The sequence below is a fragment of the Papaver somniferum genome, unplaced genomic scaffold, assembly GCF_003573695.1.
Source record: "Papaver somniferum cultivar HN1 unplaced genomic scaffold, ASM357369v1 unplaced-scaffold_6, whole genome shotgun sequence".
NCBI classification, from domain to species: Eukaryota; Viridiplantae; Streptophyta; class Magnoliopsida; order Ranunculales; family Papaveraceae; genus Papaver; species Papaver somniferum.
The window spans coordinates 143313-166004 of NW_020648748.1; positions in this window are offsets into that span (position 1 = coordinate 143313).

Here is a 22692-nt window from a genome sequence, read left to right on the forward strand (position 1 = left end):
CTCATGCATCGGCAAATCAGGAGAAATATCACAAGGTGACCTAGGTAGAGAATCAGACACATCAAATATATTTTCATGCATATTAGTGTCTACAGAAGATTCAACTATTCCTATGTCATGCTCATCTTCACAGAATAATTGTACGAATCCCATGTCAATATCAAAATCATATGAATTACAATGAGTATTAGAAAGAACAACATTCATGAAGGTCGAGGGCGAGAAGCCATATGTTATTGAACCAACAGGTTCCACAATATTTTCATGTTCTTCTAACATATCATCATAATCATCATAATCATCATCATGGTAGCATGCATATTGGTCCTCATTAACAGTGGTGGTGTCATTAGTCGATTCATGTTCCTCTAAATTAGGTTCATATTCAACATTATTTACATGAATGGGACTAGACACTTCATTAGGGACAACATAGATTTCCTCATGAATTTCCTCCTTTTGTCGGTGAAGCAAAATCTGATCTAAATGTGCATGAATTCGTGCTGTAGATCTATCATAGTCTTGCTTACAGAGTCTTAAAGCTTCTGTGGTGGAGTCTAAATTCATGGGAGTACAAAATTCTTCATGTTCAAATTGTGGTGAATGGTACATGTGTGCATGGTCATTAGGGTCTACAAAATATTGATCGCAACCCTCAAAGGATTGATTATGGTCCCAATGACTACCATTCTCACAATTCATGGGAATTTCATACATTGGATTCTCTCTAGATGGCCTAAAATTATGCAAAATATGACAATGCTCAACAGGGTGGTCTAAACTACCACATGCGGGACATGCATAGATTTCAGGTTGCCTAAGAAAATTAGATGTGACAGATTCCTTATGTGATTGCATTTCTAAAGCTGCGATTCGAGCTTCTAATTGATCCACAAGAGATGATTGTGTGAGTGAGGCATTAGCAAAATGTTCATTTTCACGTTGCGATGAATGATGCATGTATGAATAGTCAGTAGGGTTCATGTATTGCGGCTCGGGACTTTGAAAATGTCCATAATAATTCCTATGACTATTGACATCATGGTCCGTGGAAGGTTCATAACGTGGCACATTCCCATAAGCAAGTTCTCTAAGAGTTTTATTTCCATCTCCAGGAGCAGACCAAAATCCAGACATGATTGACTCAAAAAGCTAAGCAACTATGTTACAAAGCCCAAAATTTGGTTTTTTTAAAGGGTTTGGATTTTTGGGAAAAATTTGGTTTTGGTGGGAGACATTTGAAAATTTGGTTTAAAATGGGAGTAAAAATAAAAAATTTGGTTTAAGATGGGAGCAAGTAAAAATTTGGTTTTAAAATTGGGAGCAAAGTAAAATTTTAGATAAATTTTTTTTTTTTTTTTTTTAAATAAAATTAAGAAAATAAAATTTGGTTTTTGAAATGGGAGCAAGCCCACTGTGCAAGCCTCTAATGAAGTGGAAGGAAGGCTGCGGCCTACGAAAATCCAAGTTTTAATTTTGAAAGTTTAATTTGGCCCAGTTGGTTAAGGCCCGACGTTTGTTTTATAACTTTGGTTTCGAGGTCCACTCTTGAGTGGAATACAAGTCCACAATCAGTTATAAGCTCAGCTGGGTTTAAACCCAGAGTCCAAAATACAAGTCCAATGGAAGAATTTAAACAAGCCCACACAAAATAAATACAAGCCCACAAATTAAACAACAAGCCCAAAAATAATTATTACAAACTCAAAATAGGAAAATAAAAAGCCCAAAAAATTGGGTTAATTATTACAAGCCCACAATTAAATAAATTTGGAAGCCCACAGGTTGGGTTCTCTCAATTGAATGGGTTTAGGCTTACCTTTTTAGCACAGCCCAGCTGCTCTGATATTGTTGCAAAAACCCAGTTGGGTTTTGGTTCTTTTCCTTGGTGGCGTCCCAGCAGAGAAAAAAAAACAGGTTCAGAACAGCAGGTCCAACAGCAAATGAAGTGAAGCAGATGCAGATGCAAATGCTATGAAATGAAATACAAAAATAGCTAAATAAAAACACAGATAAAACACAGCACCAATCCCCGGCAACGGCGCCAAAAACTTGGTAGGCCTGGAAAAGGGTATAGAAATTATGCGCAATAAAAACGGGGGCCTACAGTAATACCGCAAGTGCACGGTCGTCAGTTGTAGCTCGTGCAAGTACGGGTCGATCCACAGAGATCGGGTGTGTTTTGGAATGTTCTAGCTAATTGGGTTCCTAAATTGTTGTTGGGTTTTGAAGCCTTTTGGCTTAAATTGGGCTTTGAGTACTAATGGGTTTGTTCACAATAAAATGAACTGAGTTTGGGCTCAGTTGGTCTCTGAAATGTAAATGGGCTTTGGCCTTAAACTTAAGCTTTTGATTAAGCCCACAGTTAATTGGATTGGGCTTTTAACCTTAACCTAAACTGGGCTTTGAGCCTTAATGAAATGGGCCTCAGTGAACTAAACCTTGGGCTTTTGTATCTTTAATAACTGGGCTTTGGTTAAGCCTGAATTGGATTGGGCTCAGCTTTTGAAGTGAGCTTTGGGCTCAGTTGGATGGGATCTGAGCTTGGCTGCAGGAACTGGACTTGGCTTGGCAGGAGAAGAAGTGGCAGCAGCACAAGTGAGCAGCAACAGCAGGGGAAAGCAATGTAGCAGTGCAGCAGCAGAAGTGGCAGAGAAGGCAATGTAGCAGCTGCACAAGCAGTAAAATGCAGCAGCAACAACAGCAGAGGCAGCAGTGTAGCAGAAACAGACAAGGCAGTGAAGAGGAAGGAAATGCAGCACAAGTGCTGCACAGCAGCTGCAGGGCAGTGGAATAAGAGAAATGCAACAGAGTTGCAGCAAGCCAAGAAAAGAAGTAGCAATAGAAGTAAATCAGCAAATAAAATGAACATGGAAGTAAAACAGTGACAGAAACAAAGAACAAAGCAACTACAAGCATAAAACAGTGCAAGATGAACCAAGGCCTAAGCCAAGGGCAGGGGTGATAAAGAAACTGAAATGAAGCAATACTAAGGCAAGAATACAGGCAAACAAATGGAATGGGAAGAAAACTAGCTTGCTATGAGCACTAGTTTATCCCAATGCTCAATCAACAGTACAACCTAAGCATACACAAGGAATGGCAAGAAAATCAGCTTGCTATGAGCACTGATTTCTTCCATTGCACAATCACATCAATGCTTCACAGATATCTAGCCTAGCATTCCATCAATAGTGACAGCAAATTAAACACAACATTACACAAACATTACATGGCAGTGAGCAACACTAACAGGTACTGAAAACAAGAAATTGAAACATAAAATTAAACATGCACATTAACAGGATACATTTAACAGGATATGAAAGTCTAACATGAACATGAAACTAAGCAGCAAATTGAACTAATAAAAAAAACAACATATACAGAACATGGAAATTGAACTGAACATGGAAATTAACATTTAACAGAACTTGAAAGTTCTGGATGCAGGCTAATCCAAACATACTTTTCACACCTCACCCACACCCATATTTATACCCACAACACAATTAGGGTTCTACAATAAAAATCCCCAAAAATCCCCAAACTGACAGAGCTAGGGTTTGGTAAATTCTTACCTAATTTGATGTAGCAACATCAAATTGAACTCGACCCATTACCCTCCTTGGTCTGCTGCACCTTTGCCATGCTTCAATTGCAACTTATAGCCTCACCTAGTTTATTGATTTATCACCTAGGGTTTCAGTGGTGAAAAATCAATAAGTTAGATGGCTATAGAGGTATGGGGGGTAGCTACGACGTGTATGTGGTATTTGGTAGTGACAGTGGAGAGTTGGTGGTGGTGGCGGACATGGTGGTGCGGCGGAGCGGTTTCTGCAGAGGGAGGTGATGGTGGTTCTCTGCTGTGGAGAAGTGAGGGAGGAGAGGTCGACTGTTTTGGGTAGGAGGGTATTAGGTATTTGGGTGTTAGGCGGGCGTATCGAGTTTGATGTTCTGCGATGCTGAGTCATGGGATAGGGAGATGAAAGATCAATCGGACGGTGAGATGAAGTGAAGCTTGTAGCGACCGCTGGATTATATAATACAACGAAGTTAACGGCTCTAGATGGGGTTAGGTGTTGTAGTGTAAGGCGGAGATATCAAACGTTGATGAACAGCAAGGGAGCGACCGTTGGATTCAACTACCATCTAATCTGAAGGCTTGGAATTTCAGCGCTGTGGTGCTTGGCAGAGACTTCAGATTTTGATGCTCTATGAAGGAGCGACCGTCGGATGCTTCTGAGAACTGATCTGATGGCTGAGAACGGAGGCGTTTTTGTGTGTAGAAAATGAGGTTGTGCGCACCATTCTTCGCGGCTTCCTTGCGTGATTTCTCCCGGCTTTTCACCACTTTTCTGCTCTTTTTTCTCCGCAACTCATCCGAACTTTATTTATTACCTAAAAATGCAAAAATTAATTAATAAAAATATTTATTCTTGAAAACAATGAAAATACAGAATATGGGATAAAATGTAGAATTAATGCATAAAAGATGAGTTAACATGCCAACAAAAAGGGATAAATATATACAATATTTGGCACTCATCAAATACCCCCAAACCTGAATTTTACTTGTCCTCAAGTAAAACAAAACTAAGGAAATCCTACCTATACCACTGTCGCTGGTCTCTCGAATGCATTTAGCGTATGCACTAAGCCTTTTAAACCACTAAGTGTCCCTAGTGGACGAGTTGAAGTCTAGAGGTGTGCCTACAAAACCTAAGGACAAAATATAAGCTCAGATTCCATCAAACGTGACATGTGCAAAACAGTTAAGCTCACAGCAAAATGGAGATGCCAATCTAGCTATCGAAGGCACAATCCTAGCACTGATAACAAATAAGGACATGTGATAAGAGTGTAAAGTGTATCTACACATGTGTAAAGAAAGATCTGAAGTTATGACTACTAATCACCAAGAGATAGTTTCTCAGGCTAAGAACTGAGGTCGAAATCTAGCTAGCTGTCCGGACTTTACGAGAATTGTGAATGAGTTGGAGGTATTTCACAATTACTCGCGTTGTACATCAATGGCATACACCCTTCCTTGCTTATTACAAAAAACAACAAAAGATGACAAATTACATGACTCTTATTTACATTGACTACTCTCTTTTATTTTTGGAACAAGAGAGGATGGAATTGATAAATACTTGATTTTTTGTATTTTTTTTTTTTATTTTTTTTTATTTTTTATTTTTTTAAACTGATACACTTTTGATACATAACAAAAAGAAACAAAAATTACATGACACTTTGCAAGAGGTAGCCCTTTTTGATGCACCCAGTTAAATTCGATGGTTGTCTTTCTTAATGTAACCTCCACCTTCTATCCCAACCAACCAAAGAACAAGCTAGTCAAGTTTCGTTCAGTATTCTAAAGTGATTGGCAATCGTAACTTCCTATCAAACACCTTGAAGATCGAGGCCATACATGTATTGGTAGATCGTGCGCGTGCAAATTTCTTATCACTATGTGAATTGTGCTAGAATCAGGGTGCCTAAATATCTAGACTAAGACTCCTAATAAAAATACATATTTGCACAAGAGTCAGCATTTCAAGGTAAATGAGCTCCATTTTTATGATTTTTTTTCAATTTTTTAATTTTTTTTTTTGAATTTTGATTTTTCAATTTTTTTTGGAATTTTTCAATTTTTTCAAAAAGAAGAAGGAGTTCGTTTTCAATTATAGCATATTATCAAAGTATCTACTCTATACCCCCAAACCTAAACTAAACATTGTCCTCAATGTTTCAAAATATGGAAAGAATTAAAATGCAACATATGGAAAGGGACATGCTGAGTAGAGTAAAAGGAGAGAGAATACCCGATTTCGGCGAAAGCAGAATTAAAACTCCGTTATTCAAGGCAAAAATCCAACATATTTCAGCCGAGATCATATTGGATTAGCAAAATATATACAAAACGAACAAAAGGGGTTTTTAAGAAATTTTATCTACTGGATTATATACAAAAATTCACCATACACTAACAATCTAAAGAGTTGAGGATCAACCCAAAAGACAAAGTGTAGAGGTTTCAGCAGCTTCACACAATAATAATATGATAGGCATGCAAGTGAAGCTGTGAAACAAAATGAGCTACCCCCAAACCTGGATTTTACAGAAGATATAATTTTGAAAACAAAATCGCGCAGTTTCGGGGGTTCATCATGCAAAAGGTCTAGCTCGAAATGAACTGTGCTAGGGACGGGCAAACATGCTAATTCCAACTGTGGTTCCTCAAATGTATTATATTTGGAAGCAAAATAGTCCAAAAGGACTTGGGAAGCACACAGTTCCAAACCTAGGTTAGGCATTTTCAGAAAAATTGGTTTTACAATGTTGGTACAAACCAAATCTAGGTTGGGTGGAAGGCCAACAGATTGTGACTCATGTAGGAGAATAGGCATATCATTATCAATCAAATCAAAATCTCCTAAATCATCTACACATGTCACATCATGCTCACAATCATCAATCACATTGGCAAGTTCACACTCAGAATCATCAACATCATCAACATATTTATTCTCATGCATCGGCAAATCAGGAGAAATATCACAATGTGACCTAGGTAGAGAATCAGACACATCAAATATATTTTCATGCATATTAGTGTCTACAGAAGATTCAACTATTCCTATGTCATGCTCATCTTCACAGAATAATTGTACGAATCCCATGTCAATATCAAAATCATATGAATTACAATGAGTATTAGAAAGAACAACATTCATGAAGGTCGAGGGCGAGAAGCCATATGTTATTGAACCAACAGGTTCCACAATATTTTCATGTTCTTCTAACATATCATCATAATCATCATAATCATCATCATGGTAGCATGCATATTGGTCCTCATTAACAGTGGTGGTGTCATTAGTCGATTCATGTTCCTCTAAATTAGGTTCATATTCAACATTATTTACATGAATGGGACTAGACACTTCATTAGGGACAACATAGATTTCCTCATGAATTTCCTCCTTTTGTCGGTGAAGCAAAATCTGATCTAAATGTGCATGAATTCGTGCTGTAGATCTATCATAGTCTTGCTTACAGAGTCTTAAAGCTTCTGTGGTGGAGTCTAAATTCATGGGAGTACAAAATTCTTCATGTTCAAATTGTGGTGAATGGTACATGTGTGCATGGTCATTAGGGTCTACAAAATATTGATCGCAACCCTCAAAGGATTGATTATGGTCCCAATGACTACCATTCTCACAATTCATGGGCATTTCATACATTGGATTCTCTCTAGATGGCCTAAAATTATGCAAAATATGACAATGCTCAACAGGGTGGTCTAAACTACCACATGCGGGACATGCATAGATTTCAGGTTGCCTAAGAAAATTAGATGTGACAGATTCCTTATGTGATTGCATTTCTAAAGCTGCGATTCGAGCTTCTAATTGATCCACAAGAGATGATTGTGTGAGTGAGGCATTAGCAAAATGTTCATTTTCACGTTGCGATGAATGATGCATGTATGAATAGTCAGTAGGGTTCATGTATTGCGGCTCGGGACTTTGAAAATGTCCATAATAATTCCGATGACTATTGACATCATGGTTCGTGGAAGGTTCATAACGTGGCACATTCCCATAAGCAAGTTCTCTAAGAGTTTTATTTCCATATCCAGGAGCAGACCAAAATCCAGACATGATTGACTCAAAAAGCTAAGCAACTATGTTACAAAGCCCAAAATTTGGTTTTTTTAAAGGGTTTGGATTTTTGGGAAAAATTTGGTTTTGGTGGGAGACATTTGAAAATTTGGTTTAAAATGGGAGTAAAAATAAAAAATTTGGTTTAAGATGGGAGCAAGTAAAAATTTGGTTTTAAAATTGGGAGCAAAGTAAAATTTTAGATAAATTTTTTTTTTTTTTTTTTTAAATAAAATTAAGAAAATAAAATTTGGTTTTTGAAATGGGAGCAAGCCCACTGTGCAAGCCTCTAATGAAGTGGAAGGAAGGCTGCGGCCTACGAAAATCCAAGTTTTAATTTTGAAAGTTTAATTTGGCCCAGTTGGTTAAGGCCCGACGTTTGTTTTATAACTTTGGTTTCGAGGTCCACTCTTGAGTGGAATACAAGTCCACAATCAGTTATAAGCTCAGCTGGGTTTAAACCCAGAGTCCAAAATACAAGTCCAATGGAAGAATTTAAACAAGCCCACACAAAATAAATACAAGCCCACAAATTAAACAACAAGCCCAAAAATAATTATTACAAACTCAAAATAGGAAAATAAAAAGCCCAAAAAATTGGGTTAATTATTACAAGCCCACAATTAAATAAATTTGGAAGCCCACAGGTTGGGTTCTCTCAATTGAATGGGTTTAGGCTTACCTTTTTAGCACAGCCCAGCTGCTCTGATATTGTTGCAAAAACCCAGTTGGGTTTTGGTTCTTTTCCTTGGTGGCGTCCCAGCAGAGAAAAAAAAACAGGTTCAGAACAGCAGGTCCAACAGCAAATGAAGTGAAGCAGATGCAGATGCAAATGCTATGAAATGAAATACAAAAATAGCTAAATAAAAACACAGATAAAACACAACACCAATCCCCGGCAACGGCGCCAAAAACTTGGTAGGCCTGGAAAAGGGTATAGAAATTATGCGCAATAAAAACGGGGGCCTACAGTAATACCGCAAGTGCACGGTCGTCAGTTGTAGCTCGTGCAAGTACGGGTCGATCCACAGAGATCGGGTGTGTTTTGGAATGTTCTAGCTAATTGGGTTCCTAAATTGTTGTTGGGTTTTGAAGCCTTTTGGCTTAAATTGGGCTTTGAGTACTAATGGGTTTGTTCACAATAAAATGAACTGAGTTTGGGCTCAGTTGGTCTCTGAAATGTAAATGGGCTTTGGCCTTAAACTTAAGCTTTTGATTAAGCCCACAGTTAATTGGATTGGGCTTTTAACCTTAACCTAAACTGGGCTTTGAGCCTTAATGAAATGGGCCTCAGTGAACTAAACCTTGGGCTTTTGTATCTTTAATAACTGGGCTTTGGTTAAGCCTGAATTGGATTGGGCTCAGCTTTTGAAGTGAGCTTTGGGCTCAGTTGGATGGGATCTGAGCTTGGCTGCAGGAACTGGACTTGGCTTGGCAGGAGAAGAAGTGGCAGCAGCACAAGTGAGCAGCAACAGCAGGGGAAAGCAATGTAGCAGTGCAGCAGCAGAAGTGGCAGAGAAGGCAATGTAGCAGCTGCACAAGCAGTAAAATGCAGCAGCAACAACAGCAGAGGCAGCAGTGTAGCAGAAACAGACAAGGCAGTGAAGAGGAAGGCAATGCAGCACAAGTGCTGCACAGCAGCTGCAGGGCAGTGGAATAAGAGAAATGCAACAGAGTTGCAACAAGCCAAGAAAAGAAGTAGCAATAGAAGTAAATCAGCAAATAAAATGAACATGGAAGTAAAACAGTGACAGAAACAAAGAACAAAGCAACTACAAGCATAAAACAGTGCAAGATGAACCAAGGCCTAAGCCAAGGGCAGGGGTGATAAAGAAACTGAAATGAAGCAATACTAAGGCAAGAATACAGGCAAACAAATGGAATGGGAAGAAAACTAGCTTGCTATGAGCACTAGTTTCTCCCAATGCTCAATCAACAGTACAACCTAAGCATACACAAGGAATGGCAAGAAAATCAGCTTGCTATGAGCACTGATTTCTTCCATTGCACAATCACATCAATGCTTCACAGATATCTAGCCTAGCATTCCATCAATAGTGACAGCAAATTAAACACAACATTACACAAACATTACATGGCAGTGAGCAACACTAACAGGGACTGAAAACAAGAAATTGAAACATAAAATTAAACATGCACATTAACAGGATACATTTAACAGGATATGAAAGTCTAACATGAACATGAAACTAAGCAGCAAATTGAACTAAGAAAAAAAACAACATATACAGAACATGGAAATTGAACTGAACATGGAAATTAACATTTAACAGAACTTGAAAGTTCTGGATGCAGGCTAATCCAAACATACTTTTCACACCTCACCCACACCCATATTTATACCCACAACACAATTAGGGTTCTACAATAAAAATCCCCAAAAATCCCCAAACTGACAGAGCTAGGGTTTGGTAAATTCTTACCTAATTTGATGTAGCAACATCAAATTGAACTCGACCCATTACCCTCCTTGGTCTGCTGCACCTTTCCCATGCTTCAATTGCAACTTATAGCCTCACCTAGTTTATTGATTTATCACCTAGGGTTTCAGTGGTGAAAAATCAATAAGTTAGATGGCTATAGAGGTATGGGGGGTAGCTACGGCGTGTATGTGGTATTTGGTAGTGACAGTGGAGAGTTGGTGGTGGTGGCGGACATGGTGGTGCGGCGGAGCGGTTTCTGCAGAGGGAGGTGATGGTGGTTCTCTGCTGTGGAGAAGTGAGGGAGGAGAGGTCGACTGTTTTGGGTAGGAGGGTATTAGGTATTTGGGTGTTAGGCGGGCGTATCGAGTTTGATGTTCTGCGATGCTGAGTCATGGGATAGGGAGATGAAAGATCAATCGGACGGTGAGATGAAGTGAAGCTTGTAGCGACCGCTGGATTATATAATACAACGAAGTTAACGGCTCTAGATGGGGTTAGGTGTTGTAGTGTAAGGCGGAGATATCAAACGTTGATGAACAGCAAGGGAGCGACCGTTGGATTCAACTACCATCTAATCTGAAGGCTTGGAATTTCAGCGCTGTGGTGCTTGGCAGAGACTTCAGATTTTGATGCTCTATGAAGGAGCGACCGTCGGATGCTTCTGAGAACTGATCTGATGGCTGAGAACGGAGGCGTTTTTGTGTGTAGAAAATGAGGTTGTGCGCACCATTCTTCGCGGCTTCCTTGCGTGATTTCTCCCGTCTTTTCACCACTTTTCTGCTCTTTTTGCTCCGCAACTCATCCGAACTTTATTTATTACCTAAAAATGCAAAATTAATTAATAAAAATATTTATTCTTGAAAACAATGAAAATACAGAATATGGGATAAAATGTAGAATTAATGCATAAAAGATGAGTTAACATGCCAACAAAAAGGGATAAATATATACAATATTTGGCACTCATCAGCTTTTGTGACAGAAAATAGAATTGAATTTGGACAGTGAACAGAATCAAAAGTAAACAGTAACTATGAACAAAATGAACTAAACAGAACAAAAGTAAACATATCAATGAAACTAAACAGAATGGAACACAGTGAAACTAAACAAAAGCAAAACAATGAAACTAAACAGAATGGAAGTGAAACTAAACAATGAGACTAAACAGAAAACAAAAGCAAAACAGAGTGGAACAAAGTAAAAGTTAAGGTGACAATGAAAGTGACAAAATGTGAGACAATGAACAAGTAAACCAAAAAAAAAACATCAAAAAAACTACTAGGTGATGACAGTGACTGGAAACAGTTACATACCAAGGCCTAAGCCAAGGGCAGTGAAGATGAGAAGCTAACAGTGGTGACAATGCAAGGCCAAGGCAGTGGCTCTAGGCATACGTAAATGGAATGGGAGGAGAAGAAGCTTGTCCAACTGTTTTTCTCCTAGAATTGACTGTCTTTTAACAACACAGTCAATCACAAGCAACAATGGACACTAATTTCCCCCCATTTCTCAATTAGCTCAATTTCCATGAATTCTAACCTAAATTTCTACCACTAACAGTGAACAAAACATGTCATTTAAGACTTAACCTAAACAGTTGTCACTAACAGACATTTAAACAAACCCTAAACAGGAAATTAAACTTAAAAATGAAACTTAAATTAAACTTAAATTAAACAAGAAGACCTAAACAGGAAATCAGAAAATTGAAAATGAAATTCACATGAGATTAAAACTAACATAAACCTAGAATTAGACTATAACAACATGGATTAAACAAAACAACTAGCTATAAACATGACATGAAATTAAAGAAAACAGAAAATATAAACATTAACAGTTAACTTAGCAGTGAGATAAACATGAACAGGGCATAAAAATGGAAGAAACAGTGAACAAAAAGATTGTAAAAGAAAACTGAAATTACACAGAACATGAAAGTCCTGGACGCCGGCTATTCTAGGCATACCCCATTACAACACCCAGAGACCCCTATTTATACATACAAGCTATAATCAAAGAATCCCCAAATCAGTACCACATCAGCAAAATTAGGGTTTGCTGAAAAATACAATTAAAATCAAAATTGGCTTACCTAATCTACTGATAACAACCCTACTACGTGACCCATACTTCAATTTAGACATACAATCGATTTCCCAAAAAAAATCCCCAATGTCAGAAAAATTAGGGTTCGATAAAAAATCTTACCTAATCTCTGAAAATGATTATGATTCTTCACCCATGCCTCTATTCCTATTCCTGCGCCTTCTCTTGCTCTTCCGATGCCCTAATTGCTTTTATAGCTCGAGCTATTTTATCAATTTCTCTTCTTTCCTGTCTCTGAAACCCTAGGAGAGAAATTGGTATGATAGCTGGCTAGAAAGAAGGGGAAATAGATAGGGTTTCGATAGGTAATAGCCATGATGGCTTTTGGTGGTGGTTGTGGCAGTTGAGAAAGGTGGTGGTGCGGCAGGGTATGGTGGTTGCAGAGGGTGAGGGAGAAAGAGAAGAAGTCGATGGAAAATGGATTGGGGTGCGTTTGTTTTGGGTATAGGGTATTTGGTACTCGGGTGTTGAGCAGCTTCATCAAATTTTGATGTTTTGTGACTCTGAGCTGCGGGATGCGAAGATGGTTGGTAGATCTAACGGTGAGATGAGAGATGAATCGATGCAACCGTTGGATTTTGAAACACAACGAAGTCAACGGTGTTAGATGATGTTAGGTACTGTAGTGTTAAGCGGAAGTATCGAGATTTGATGCGCAGGCAAAGGAGCGACCGTAGGATCTAAATGTGATCTAATCTGAAGGCTTGGAATTTAGGCACTATGGTGTTTTGCAGGGACTTCAGATTTTGATGCACGATGAAGAAGCGACCATTGGATGATGAGATGGATCCAATCTAACGGCTGAGAATGGAGGCGGGTATGGATATAGAAAATGGGTTTGGGTAAGGGTTTTGGGGCTTGGGTATGCCAAGCCCATATCTTCTTTAAGAACAATTCTTCCTTCTTGAGCCCATTCCTAGCTTTTTGGTCTTGTGCGCACCATTCTTTGCGGCTTCCTTGCGTAATTTCTTCCGGCTTTTCACCACTCTTCAACTCTTTTCCGCTCTGCAAGTTATCCAGACTTTATTTATTACCTAAAAATGCAAAAATTAAGTAAGAAAAATATTTATTCTTGAAAACAATGAAAATACAGAATATGGGATAAAATGTAGAATTACTGCACAAAAGATGAGTTAAATGCCAACAAAAAGGGATAAATATATACATTATTTGGCACTCATCATGTAACAAGCTAAGTTTCGATCTAAAGGTTGAAAGATATTAGCTTGAATCTAATCAAGTTTTCATCTAACGGTGAATATTGAATGCTTTGTTACCAAGGTAACTTAGATTTCAAAACCCTGATTTGAAAGACTATATAAGAGAGAACTCTAGCATCTGGGAAACTTAATCCCCACACCTCCTGTGTGATACTAGTTGTATAAGCTAGAGACGATTCTCCTTTAACCTTAGGTTTCTATCGAGACCATGTAGGTTAACGACTTGAAGACTTCATTGGGATTGTGAAGCCAGACCGATACTACTTTCTCGTAGTTGTGTGGTATGATCTTGCTGTTTCTATCGTACTAAGTACAATCGTAAAACATTGGCTTGAGATTTATTTCTCCGATATGAAAGATATAAAAGAAGCCACAAACATATTCGTCTCATCGTTTGTGATTCCGCAATATCTTCTTTCGCTAGTCGATTAAGATTATTCTTCGAGAATAAAAGTCCGGCTTATCAATTGGTTCCTGTTCACCTTGATTTATCAAAAGACGGAAAAATACTCTTAGGTATTTCTGTGGGAGACAGATTTATCTATTATCGTAGACTTTTCTGTGTGATACAAATTTGTTTATTAAAGTCTTCGACTTTGGGTCGTAGCAACTCTTAGTTGTGGGTGAGATCAGCTAAGAGAATCAAGTGCGTAGTATCCTGCTGGGATCAGAGATGTAAGGAGCGCAACTGTACCATGGATCAGTGTGAGACTGATTTGGGTTGAACTACAGTCCAGACCGAAGTTAGTTTGTAGTAGGTCTAGCGGCTTAATACAGTGTGTGTTCAATCTGGACTAGGTACCGGGGTTTTTCTGCATTTGCGATTTCCTCGTTAACAAAACTTCTGGTATCTGTGTTATTTCTTTTCCGCATTATATTTTGTTATATAATTGAAATATCACAGGTTGTGCGTTGTATCAATCAATTGGGAAATCCAACCTTTGGTTGTTGATTGAAATTGATTGATCCTTGAACATTGATCTTTGTTGCCGTTCAAGTGATTTCTCTTGTATTCAATTAGACTCGCATATTTCTATTTGTTTGAGTAAGTATTGAATCGATAAAGAGAGATATAACTCTTTGATATACTTTTATTAAGATTGAGTCTGACTGTCTAGTTGATTCTCTTAAAAATATATTGGAATTAGTCTATACATATTGCTAATCGAAATATTAGGTGTGATTGTTGTACCCCACTTTTAGAAATATATGAGAACACTAAACAACTATCTTACACGGTGGTAAAGTTAGCGGGTGATAATGCCAATTAAGTGATTTCGAAACTTGTGTATCGAAATCATTTCTTGCATAACGCTCAAAAGTCGTTTGGTCCTGAAAATCCCCTGTCTTCGTTGAAAACTAAGCAAGTGAAAAGTTTTGAATTAATTCCCATGGAATAATTGTTGGTGTACAAATCATTTCAGGCCTATGCTATTATCAAACCATAATTGTTTTATGGTTACCGCCTAATACTTCCCATCTCCCAACATCACCCCCATAAAAGTAGTGGCCAATCCTGCTAACCTCAAAGAAAGAGGATCAAAGGCTTAAAATGTGCTATAACAATTAGGGAACGATGACGCGACAAATTTTGGGGATGTATAGCACTGTTGGTTCAGATAAGAGTTGGTGACCATTCTACTGACATTTCCTGCGGTTCAAACAAATGAATACTGGGCCAGCTTATAGCACTAGCTAATACTGGGCTTGGGAGTCACGGGCTATATATCAGATTAGGTTTTAGGGTTTAGGCGTTTAGCAACATGACCAGGCACCCACTATATAAAGGGCTTGAGAATCTCTATCTACCTTCATCAAACAATACTTTTCCGTCCCCAACACACACTGTGTAGATCTACAAACTCTAAATCTCTTTGCAAAATGATATTAAATAGGGATCCAGGTTATGAATGAGATATTGGTTTATGATGATTATCATGAGAATCTTTGCATAATACACACACAATTTGTCATAATGATTTTTCCTCTCGAACCAATTTCCATTACTTTCCAAGGAACTCAAAATTTAGGTTGTTTTAATCTATTTTTCTATTCCAAGTCGCTCTATGCAGTTACAATCACGCCGATGATCTGGTAAACTTCGCCAGAAAGGAGAAACTGACTTGTATTACTGTTTACCCCTAAACGACTGCAGCAGGTAAAATGGAATTTTTATAGGAAGTCTATGTAGTAGGAATGTGTTAGCATCAGGAGTTTGAATTTGTTCTATTTTTCTTCCTTACAAAGTTTCCAAGCCTGAAAAATCAGTTTTTGTGTTAGATGTGTAGTGATGAAAATTAATGCCTATAAACTAATGGAATTTGGGTCTGCTAATCAGGGTTCCTTGTTCGTTTATACTCTCTAGGTTTCTTGTTCTGTTCCAGTAGGGGACTTGTAAATGGATTATGGGGGTCTGCTTATAAGTAATGCTGTTTGCACTGACACGCCCTACTGGTTGCGCAAGTTAGAGGTTTGTATTTGCATTTGCCATCGCCCAAATTGTTTGGCCTAGAGTTGGAGTGAAGCCACTTGCATTCAAGCTCTTCATTTCATCTGTAAGGAGCCAGCCAGATACAACTGAGATAACCTTTCCCGGCTATCAATTTGATTTTTTGTAGAACAAGCAGAGGGATTTATTATTAATGATATCAGTAACTATTTAAGACAGCAAACAAGGACTACTCATCACTCAGATTGTTTGCAATTTAGATTAGGCAATGTAACATACGAGAACAAGGACAGCCATCACTCTCGGTAGGGCTATTGCTGACAACAATTTTTAAGAATTCATGAGTTCATTTGTAGATAAGGCACTAATCTTGGTAAAAAATTTAACTTCCTATCTACAACTTACCTAGGTGTTGAGGGCCTAATTCCATATAGCATTCCACTTCTTCCTGCACCTGTTTTTGTGTAACACGTTCAAACAGGGGTGCAGGCTGTGCAGCATTGTTGCCTGTAGATGCTAAAGGAAGGTTCAGCTTTTCCTTGGCGGCTCTGTGTCGAATACGATCGCGCTCGCGTATAGTAGACCTCTGCTCCTCCGTCATGTTTTGCCTGCGCATTCTTTGTCGTTGAGCGGCCAGCTTCTCTGCAGTCATGGTTCGTCTCGTATCTGTTTTTCAGTTTTGATTCGTTCGACCTACACTTTCATTGTTATAAGTATCTATTACAAAACAGAGTCATCATTTCCATACTTTTTCATTTGTTGGAAAACTTGCAATCGGAGGACTTGCTATGCAAAGTAACCTCTAATTCAACTTCAGTTATATGAGACCCCCTAAACCCCATCTACTCTCTGCTAAAGAAAACTTGAAACTTCAGCAATCAGAAAAACTGATTGTCATTGCACACACGCTACAAATTGAATACTCAAATGACCTTAAAATAGGCATCACTGAAATGTTCATGATTACCTCCATTAAATGATGAACTGATCTCTAAAGCAACACCTTCTCCTCGGAAGAATAATTCAGCAGCATTTAAACCCTACAGAATCCAATAAACACATAAACCCCTCAGGACCTGTGCACATTGACCATAAAGCTTGAATCCAACATCTAAAGGTCTATGAAGTACTCAAATAAGAATGTCGTCAACCCTCACCTGAACTTCTCAAACCTCTGTAAATTCCATCACCATGGAAATCAATAGCTATAAAGCACAACTGGAAATCAGACATCAGTTGTCAATCAAAGTAAGATTGCAAGAGGATTCAAAATGAACCATGGGAAAACTGAACACTACTTTCTATGGGCATTTAAACAATCAAATTATGCAGTTTATGGATAAATAACGATTAAACATTAAACCCCTAACTAAAAATTAGTGGATTTGAGTTCTTGGTTTCAATTGAAATTCAACTCATACCCAAAATCATCTCTTCAACTGATAACCAAAATACAAAATTGATAAAAAAAACAAAAATAGTCGAAATGATTAATAAGTACAAAGAATCAAAAATACCTGTAATCTAAATATCAAACATCAAAAATACGGTGGTGGTGGACGACCCACTTAGGAAAGGAGGATGGCGGTGGTGGTAATTAAATTTTGAATGAGTAGGGTGGTGGTGGTGATTCAACAGTAACCGAAGCAGGTGGAAGAGGGTAGTGGGGATGATTTAATTAGTTTCATAAAAACCTAAAACACATAAATTAAAACCCCCAACTTCAATTGGAAAACCTTGGAAAGCAGATTAATATGAACATAGATTAAACCTCAAGGTTATTAGTGTACAGAGATTTAGTCAGATCAATATCATCGTTCACATTTAACGAGGAAATCAATGAAGTTGAATGGGTTAGCATCTGGAATTTGAATGATAGTTATATGTGTAATGATTCTTTATTTATTATTTAAATCTGTAACTTATCTTGAATTGTCATCTATCCTCTGAATATGTATTTGGTCTTGCTGAAACAATGTTTAAGAATTGTAGTGGTCGCACGATAAAATCAGGATATACATATGAACATGATCCATTCATGGCAATCAAAACATCTTTCCTTGACTTAACATACTTTGCTAATACAGTGTCATAGGTACCTCATTGACGCTAACGTTGACACCACCATGAGAGGGATGATTTGGTTCTGTTTCGCAGTAAAAATACAGATGGTGTAAAATGTGCTGCAAGAGTGTCTGAGTGGTCAATACAAGATGCACCTCATCACTCTGTTTGTCGAGGGAACACATAAATAGATTATGGGGTTTGCTCACCAGTATTGCTGTATTGCACTCACACCCTACTAACCGATTGGGAAAATTATTGGTCTGTTCTGAATCATTTGAAGCATTTATCATGACTTTTGATCTTTCAAATTTTTATTGATTGGGGGTTTCATTGGCAATAAGGTAAATCAGTTGTGGCTGGAAAAATATTATGCCCAAATGTTGGAGTGAGGTCACGGGCATTAAAGCTCTTCATTTGAATCGGATACAACTAAGAAATCAAAATAAAAAAATATTCGTGCGAAATGATTATTTTATTCTTCTAATTTATGTAACAAAAATTGAAGTTGTTTTCGGTGACAAAAATTATATAATCCCTCCGTCCTTAACATGCAACCTAGTTCAGATTTGTACAGTTTTTAACGTAGAGAAGAGATAAGAATATTTTTTTAAATATTTTTTAGTATTTTTTTTTTATTTGCTTCAATGTGCTATTCATCCTTGGATTTCTTTTTATACTTCAAATGCGCTGACCTAGGCACGCGTGGATGTAGTTCGTTCGTAGGAGCGTCTCGAAAAGAATAATCCAAGTAGGGGCTTATTTTCCGTCTAACCATGTAACAACAAATCTTATGGTGGAATCCAAATTATTCTAAGTGTGGAAAAATCATACAATGTCAAGTCTAGGGACTTTCAAGTTGGGGTCTTCCACAGAAAATCCAAGCAAGGTTCCACGGTTTCGTGGAATCCATCTAAACGCCAATAAGAATAGCGCTAAACGCAATTAAGAATGGAGCTAAAAAAACGCAATTAAGAAATTGTGTTTTTTTTATCCGTAAATTTAAAATGAGTTGTTGAAATCTAATGCTGAAAAAAACTTCATTCTTAATTGCGTTTTTTTAGCTCTATTCTTAATTGCGTTTTTTTAGCTCCATTAATAATAACGTTTCTACTATTCCACCATTACACTTGCGCTTCCTTCCACAGTTCCAAGTGCTGAAGTGGCGTGGAAGATGGAAGATGGATGGATTCCACCATAAGGCTTGCTCTAATAAGGATTTTTTTTCTAAGAAAACTTAGGAGAAGGAGGAGTGAGTACATACTAGTGATAGAGCTAGTGGAGTAAAGGGTGCCACTATTCCCTTGATTAGAGTTCTTACAAGCAAGAGCTGATTTCATAGTTTCCAAATTCCGAAGTCTATGAATAGTTTTAAGACCAATAAACACAGAAGATATAAAGTCATTTCCAACTTCATCTTTATTATTTCCTCTATTTCTTTCATGGTAGATGAGATGAAATCTTTTCTGGACAACATTGTGACAAAACATTGTGAAGCGGACAAGAATATTCATATTTTCAGCCCGAATTTCGACGTTGGTGTGGTGCATTTCCTCGGCCCAGTTGAAAGCGAGATCAGCTCCTCCTGTTGGTCCCTATTCCTTATTGTGTTTTGAATGTTATCTAGTCCAAAATAGTGTTTACTACAAAATCCATAATTGTTAGGCCAGTGTAAAAAGTAAGAGACTCTGGGATTTTGTAATGTACTACTAGGTATCACCCCGGCCTACGGCCGGGGCTCAACTTTTTAGGGTTACAATGCAGTGCAAGCACCAATGACACGATACAGTTGGTTTTTAATCAATCGGCTCAAACGGGAATAAATTATAGACAGCATATCAATTTTGTTACCTTTCTCTAATATCTACTATATACAGACTTGCTGCATGTCCAGGTTGACGATAGAGAGAACTGGCTACAACTCCTACAATCAACTCTTATAATTGGTTAATTAGATGTACCTTAGGTTCTGGAGAGCAAACCAGCGCGTAAAACACAGTTCCCCAAGGGGTTTGTTTGATTTTTTGGCCTTTACCAAAATGTGATCATCTGCATGAGGTTCTACGACGTTCATAGACAATAACAACCAAGTCATTTAAGAAACTTAATAGTAGTGACCAAAATAATACTTTTGATCCCAGGACGGAAGTTGACATTCGTACTTTGGATGAACTCTAATCACCATTAGCGTAAAAAAACACCCTGTGTAGGTACGTCATAAAAAGAGAACCCATGCATCAGAATTAGGTCCACGCGAAGCACGCCGTAAAGGGATGCAATTAATTTCAAATAGAAAAATATTAAACCTTTAAAAGTACCCCTGTGTTCCAGATGCATTTGTAAGGGAATTAACATCACCCAGTAGTTTATTCATATGATACAAATTTATACTTCCTCGTCAAACAAATTCATCCCATATTATATAAAATCTTTCAAATATCCAAAAGATGATCCAACTCAAGCAAGATTTAACAATCTTCAAGTATTTCTACTGAACAAAGACCACACGCATAGTACAAAATCGAAGTTGGTCAGATATGACTAAAAATCATGTACACTTATCTCTAGGATATTCAATGTAAATAAATCATTGGTTCAGGTGGAGGCCTTGACCCTAGCTTAAATACCAAAGGATGTTTCAGATGTTGAGCTATCTAATTAGCTAAACGTGTATAAATGTACACATTTGTGCAAATTACATGTTCTAGTGAACTTGCAGGTATAAAAATCTAATAAAGAAAACCTTCTCTAAAACCATTGGACTCAAAATGCAAGACTTTCCCAGTTAGGTGATCTCTCCATGGGAGTTAATAATTTCATACCTTGCAAATGCCAAACAACATAATACTTTCACGATCAACACCGAAAGTCAAGGAGATCGTGCCATGAAAACAACCACCAGGAGTAAATAAAAACATTTCATCTTAGTTGTTCTTATGATGATTAGTATAGATATATAAAAGGAGAATTAATAATGTTACAGGGCTAAGTATGAAGTCCGACAATTGACTTACGGAAGAGAACAAACTACCTGAAAACTTTTTCAGAAAAGTGGAGGTGCTAAGTATGATGGTTAGTGTCTGGTTCACAGTGTTCAGTTTCCATTAGAACCCTAATACAGAAAATAAGATGAATTAGGTGCCAAAGAACTCATAGCGAGAGAAAAAGTGAACCACAATTTCATCTGTACAATTTGCTCAAAACTGAACATGCACAAAATCGAAACCTTAACAGAGATGAATATGCACTAAATCGTTTGCAAAGAATAAAAACAAACAAAAGCAAAATTTGGAATATAGAGAACACAACGTGTAAGTCGTGTCTAATCGAATGAGGAAAAAGGTACCCCATGAAATCGATGATTAGCAAAGAAGTATTTCATGAAGTCGTGTCTAATTGAATCAACATACGTTATCATGAAGTATTGCATGAAGTGTGCGTGAAGTATTGCATGAAGTCGTGTCTAATCAAACAGTTTATCAAGAAAATACGATTAGAAACAAAGAGATCGAAACAGAATAGAGGGAAAGCCGTAAGTGATGATTCGGGCTGTGATGATGAGAAGGAGTTGTGTATGATATAACATATCAAGGTTTGGCATGAATATTACCCGTGATTGAGTGGGTTTAGCGGTCATGCTAGGGCTAGCTTTGCCTTGGGCCACCGGCGTAATCGATGTTGTCCAAAATAACAAAATCTCAGCTACACGTATAAATAATGGACGTACATATTTTTCTTATAATATATATATACTATTTGATCACAATTCCAGAAGAGTATCTTGGAGAGGTATGAAAAGGTACTTGGATATCAATATCTTCCTCAATAGTAAGGAGGACATTGTTGAGGACATAATCATGCAGATAATGCACTCTGTGACATTGTCACGTGAACATAAAATATTGCATGATGTTCTGAGTAGTATGCTTGGCATTTAATCCATTATGATCAAAGATATAGTCACAATAGCTTTTCAAATAAACCAGCAAACAGTAACATGTATTGTTACCAATGTAAGTAGTATTGCTATCTGTATGGAAATAACATTGTGAAGCGGACAAGAATATTCATATCTTGACTTAACTAAGACTTTATAAAAGACACTACTTTTTACTTTTGGCTTCAAGAAAAGATACACTCCTCTTCCTTGCAAGGCTTCTGCATGAGATTATCGAATTAAACGGGTCATCATGTTGATATCAAGCAGAACAATTTTCATTATCAGATAGATCTATTAGATTGGTAATTTTTTTCCTGTAAATCTTTTGTAACCCTATATGCAGTCATGTTTTCTCCGATGCAATTTCTGAGATCAGAGAAATATAAGAAAAGAGTAATCAAATAGAAATAGTAACAGATTTTACTGTAGCGCATAAGGTCATTAGGTAATGTACCATAGTTCGAACTTCGAAACTTGTCAGCATCTACCAATAGAAAAAAAAAATACAATTATTAACTTGACGGAAGAATATGCCTTCAACCGTATGTACGTACCTTAACATCTTTGAGTGTGAGTCAATTTCTTTAGTACTATTTCATTCAGATCAACTGGATCATCAGTAATAAATTCAGGGTGGCAGCACAGTTAAATAAAATATAATAATTAAGCTTTTGCCTAAATTTAGTAAAGCACGTCATAATTACATATTTCATGCTCAAATTATTAGTATAATCAAAAGCTTTTCAAGAATATTTAACTTTTATACCAAAAATCCAAATCAAGGGTTGAA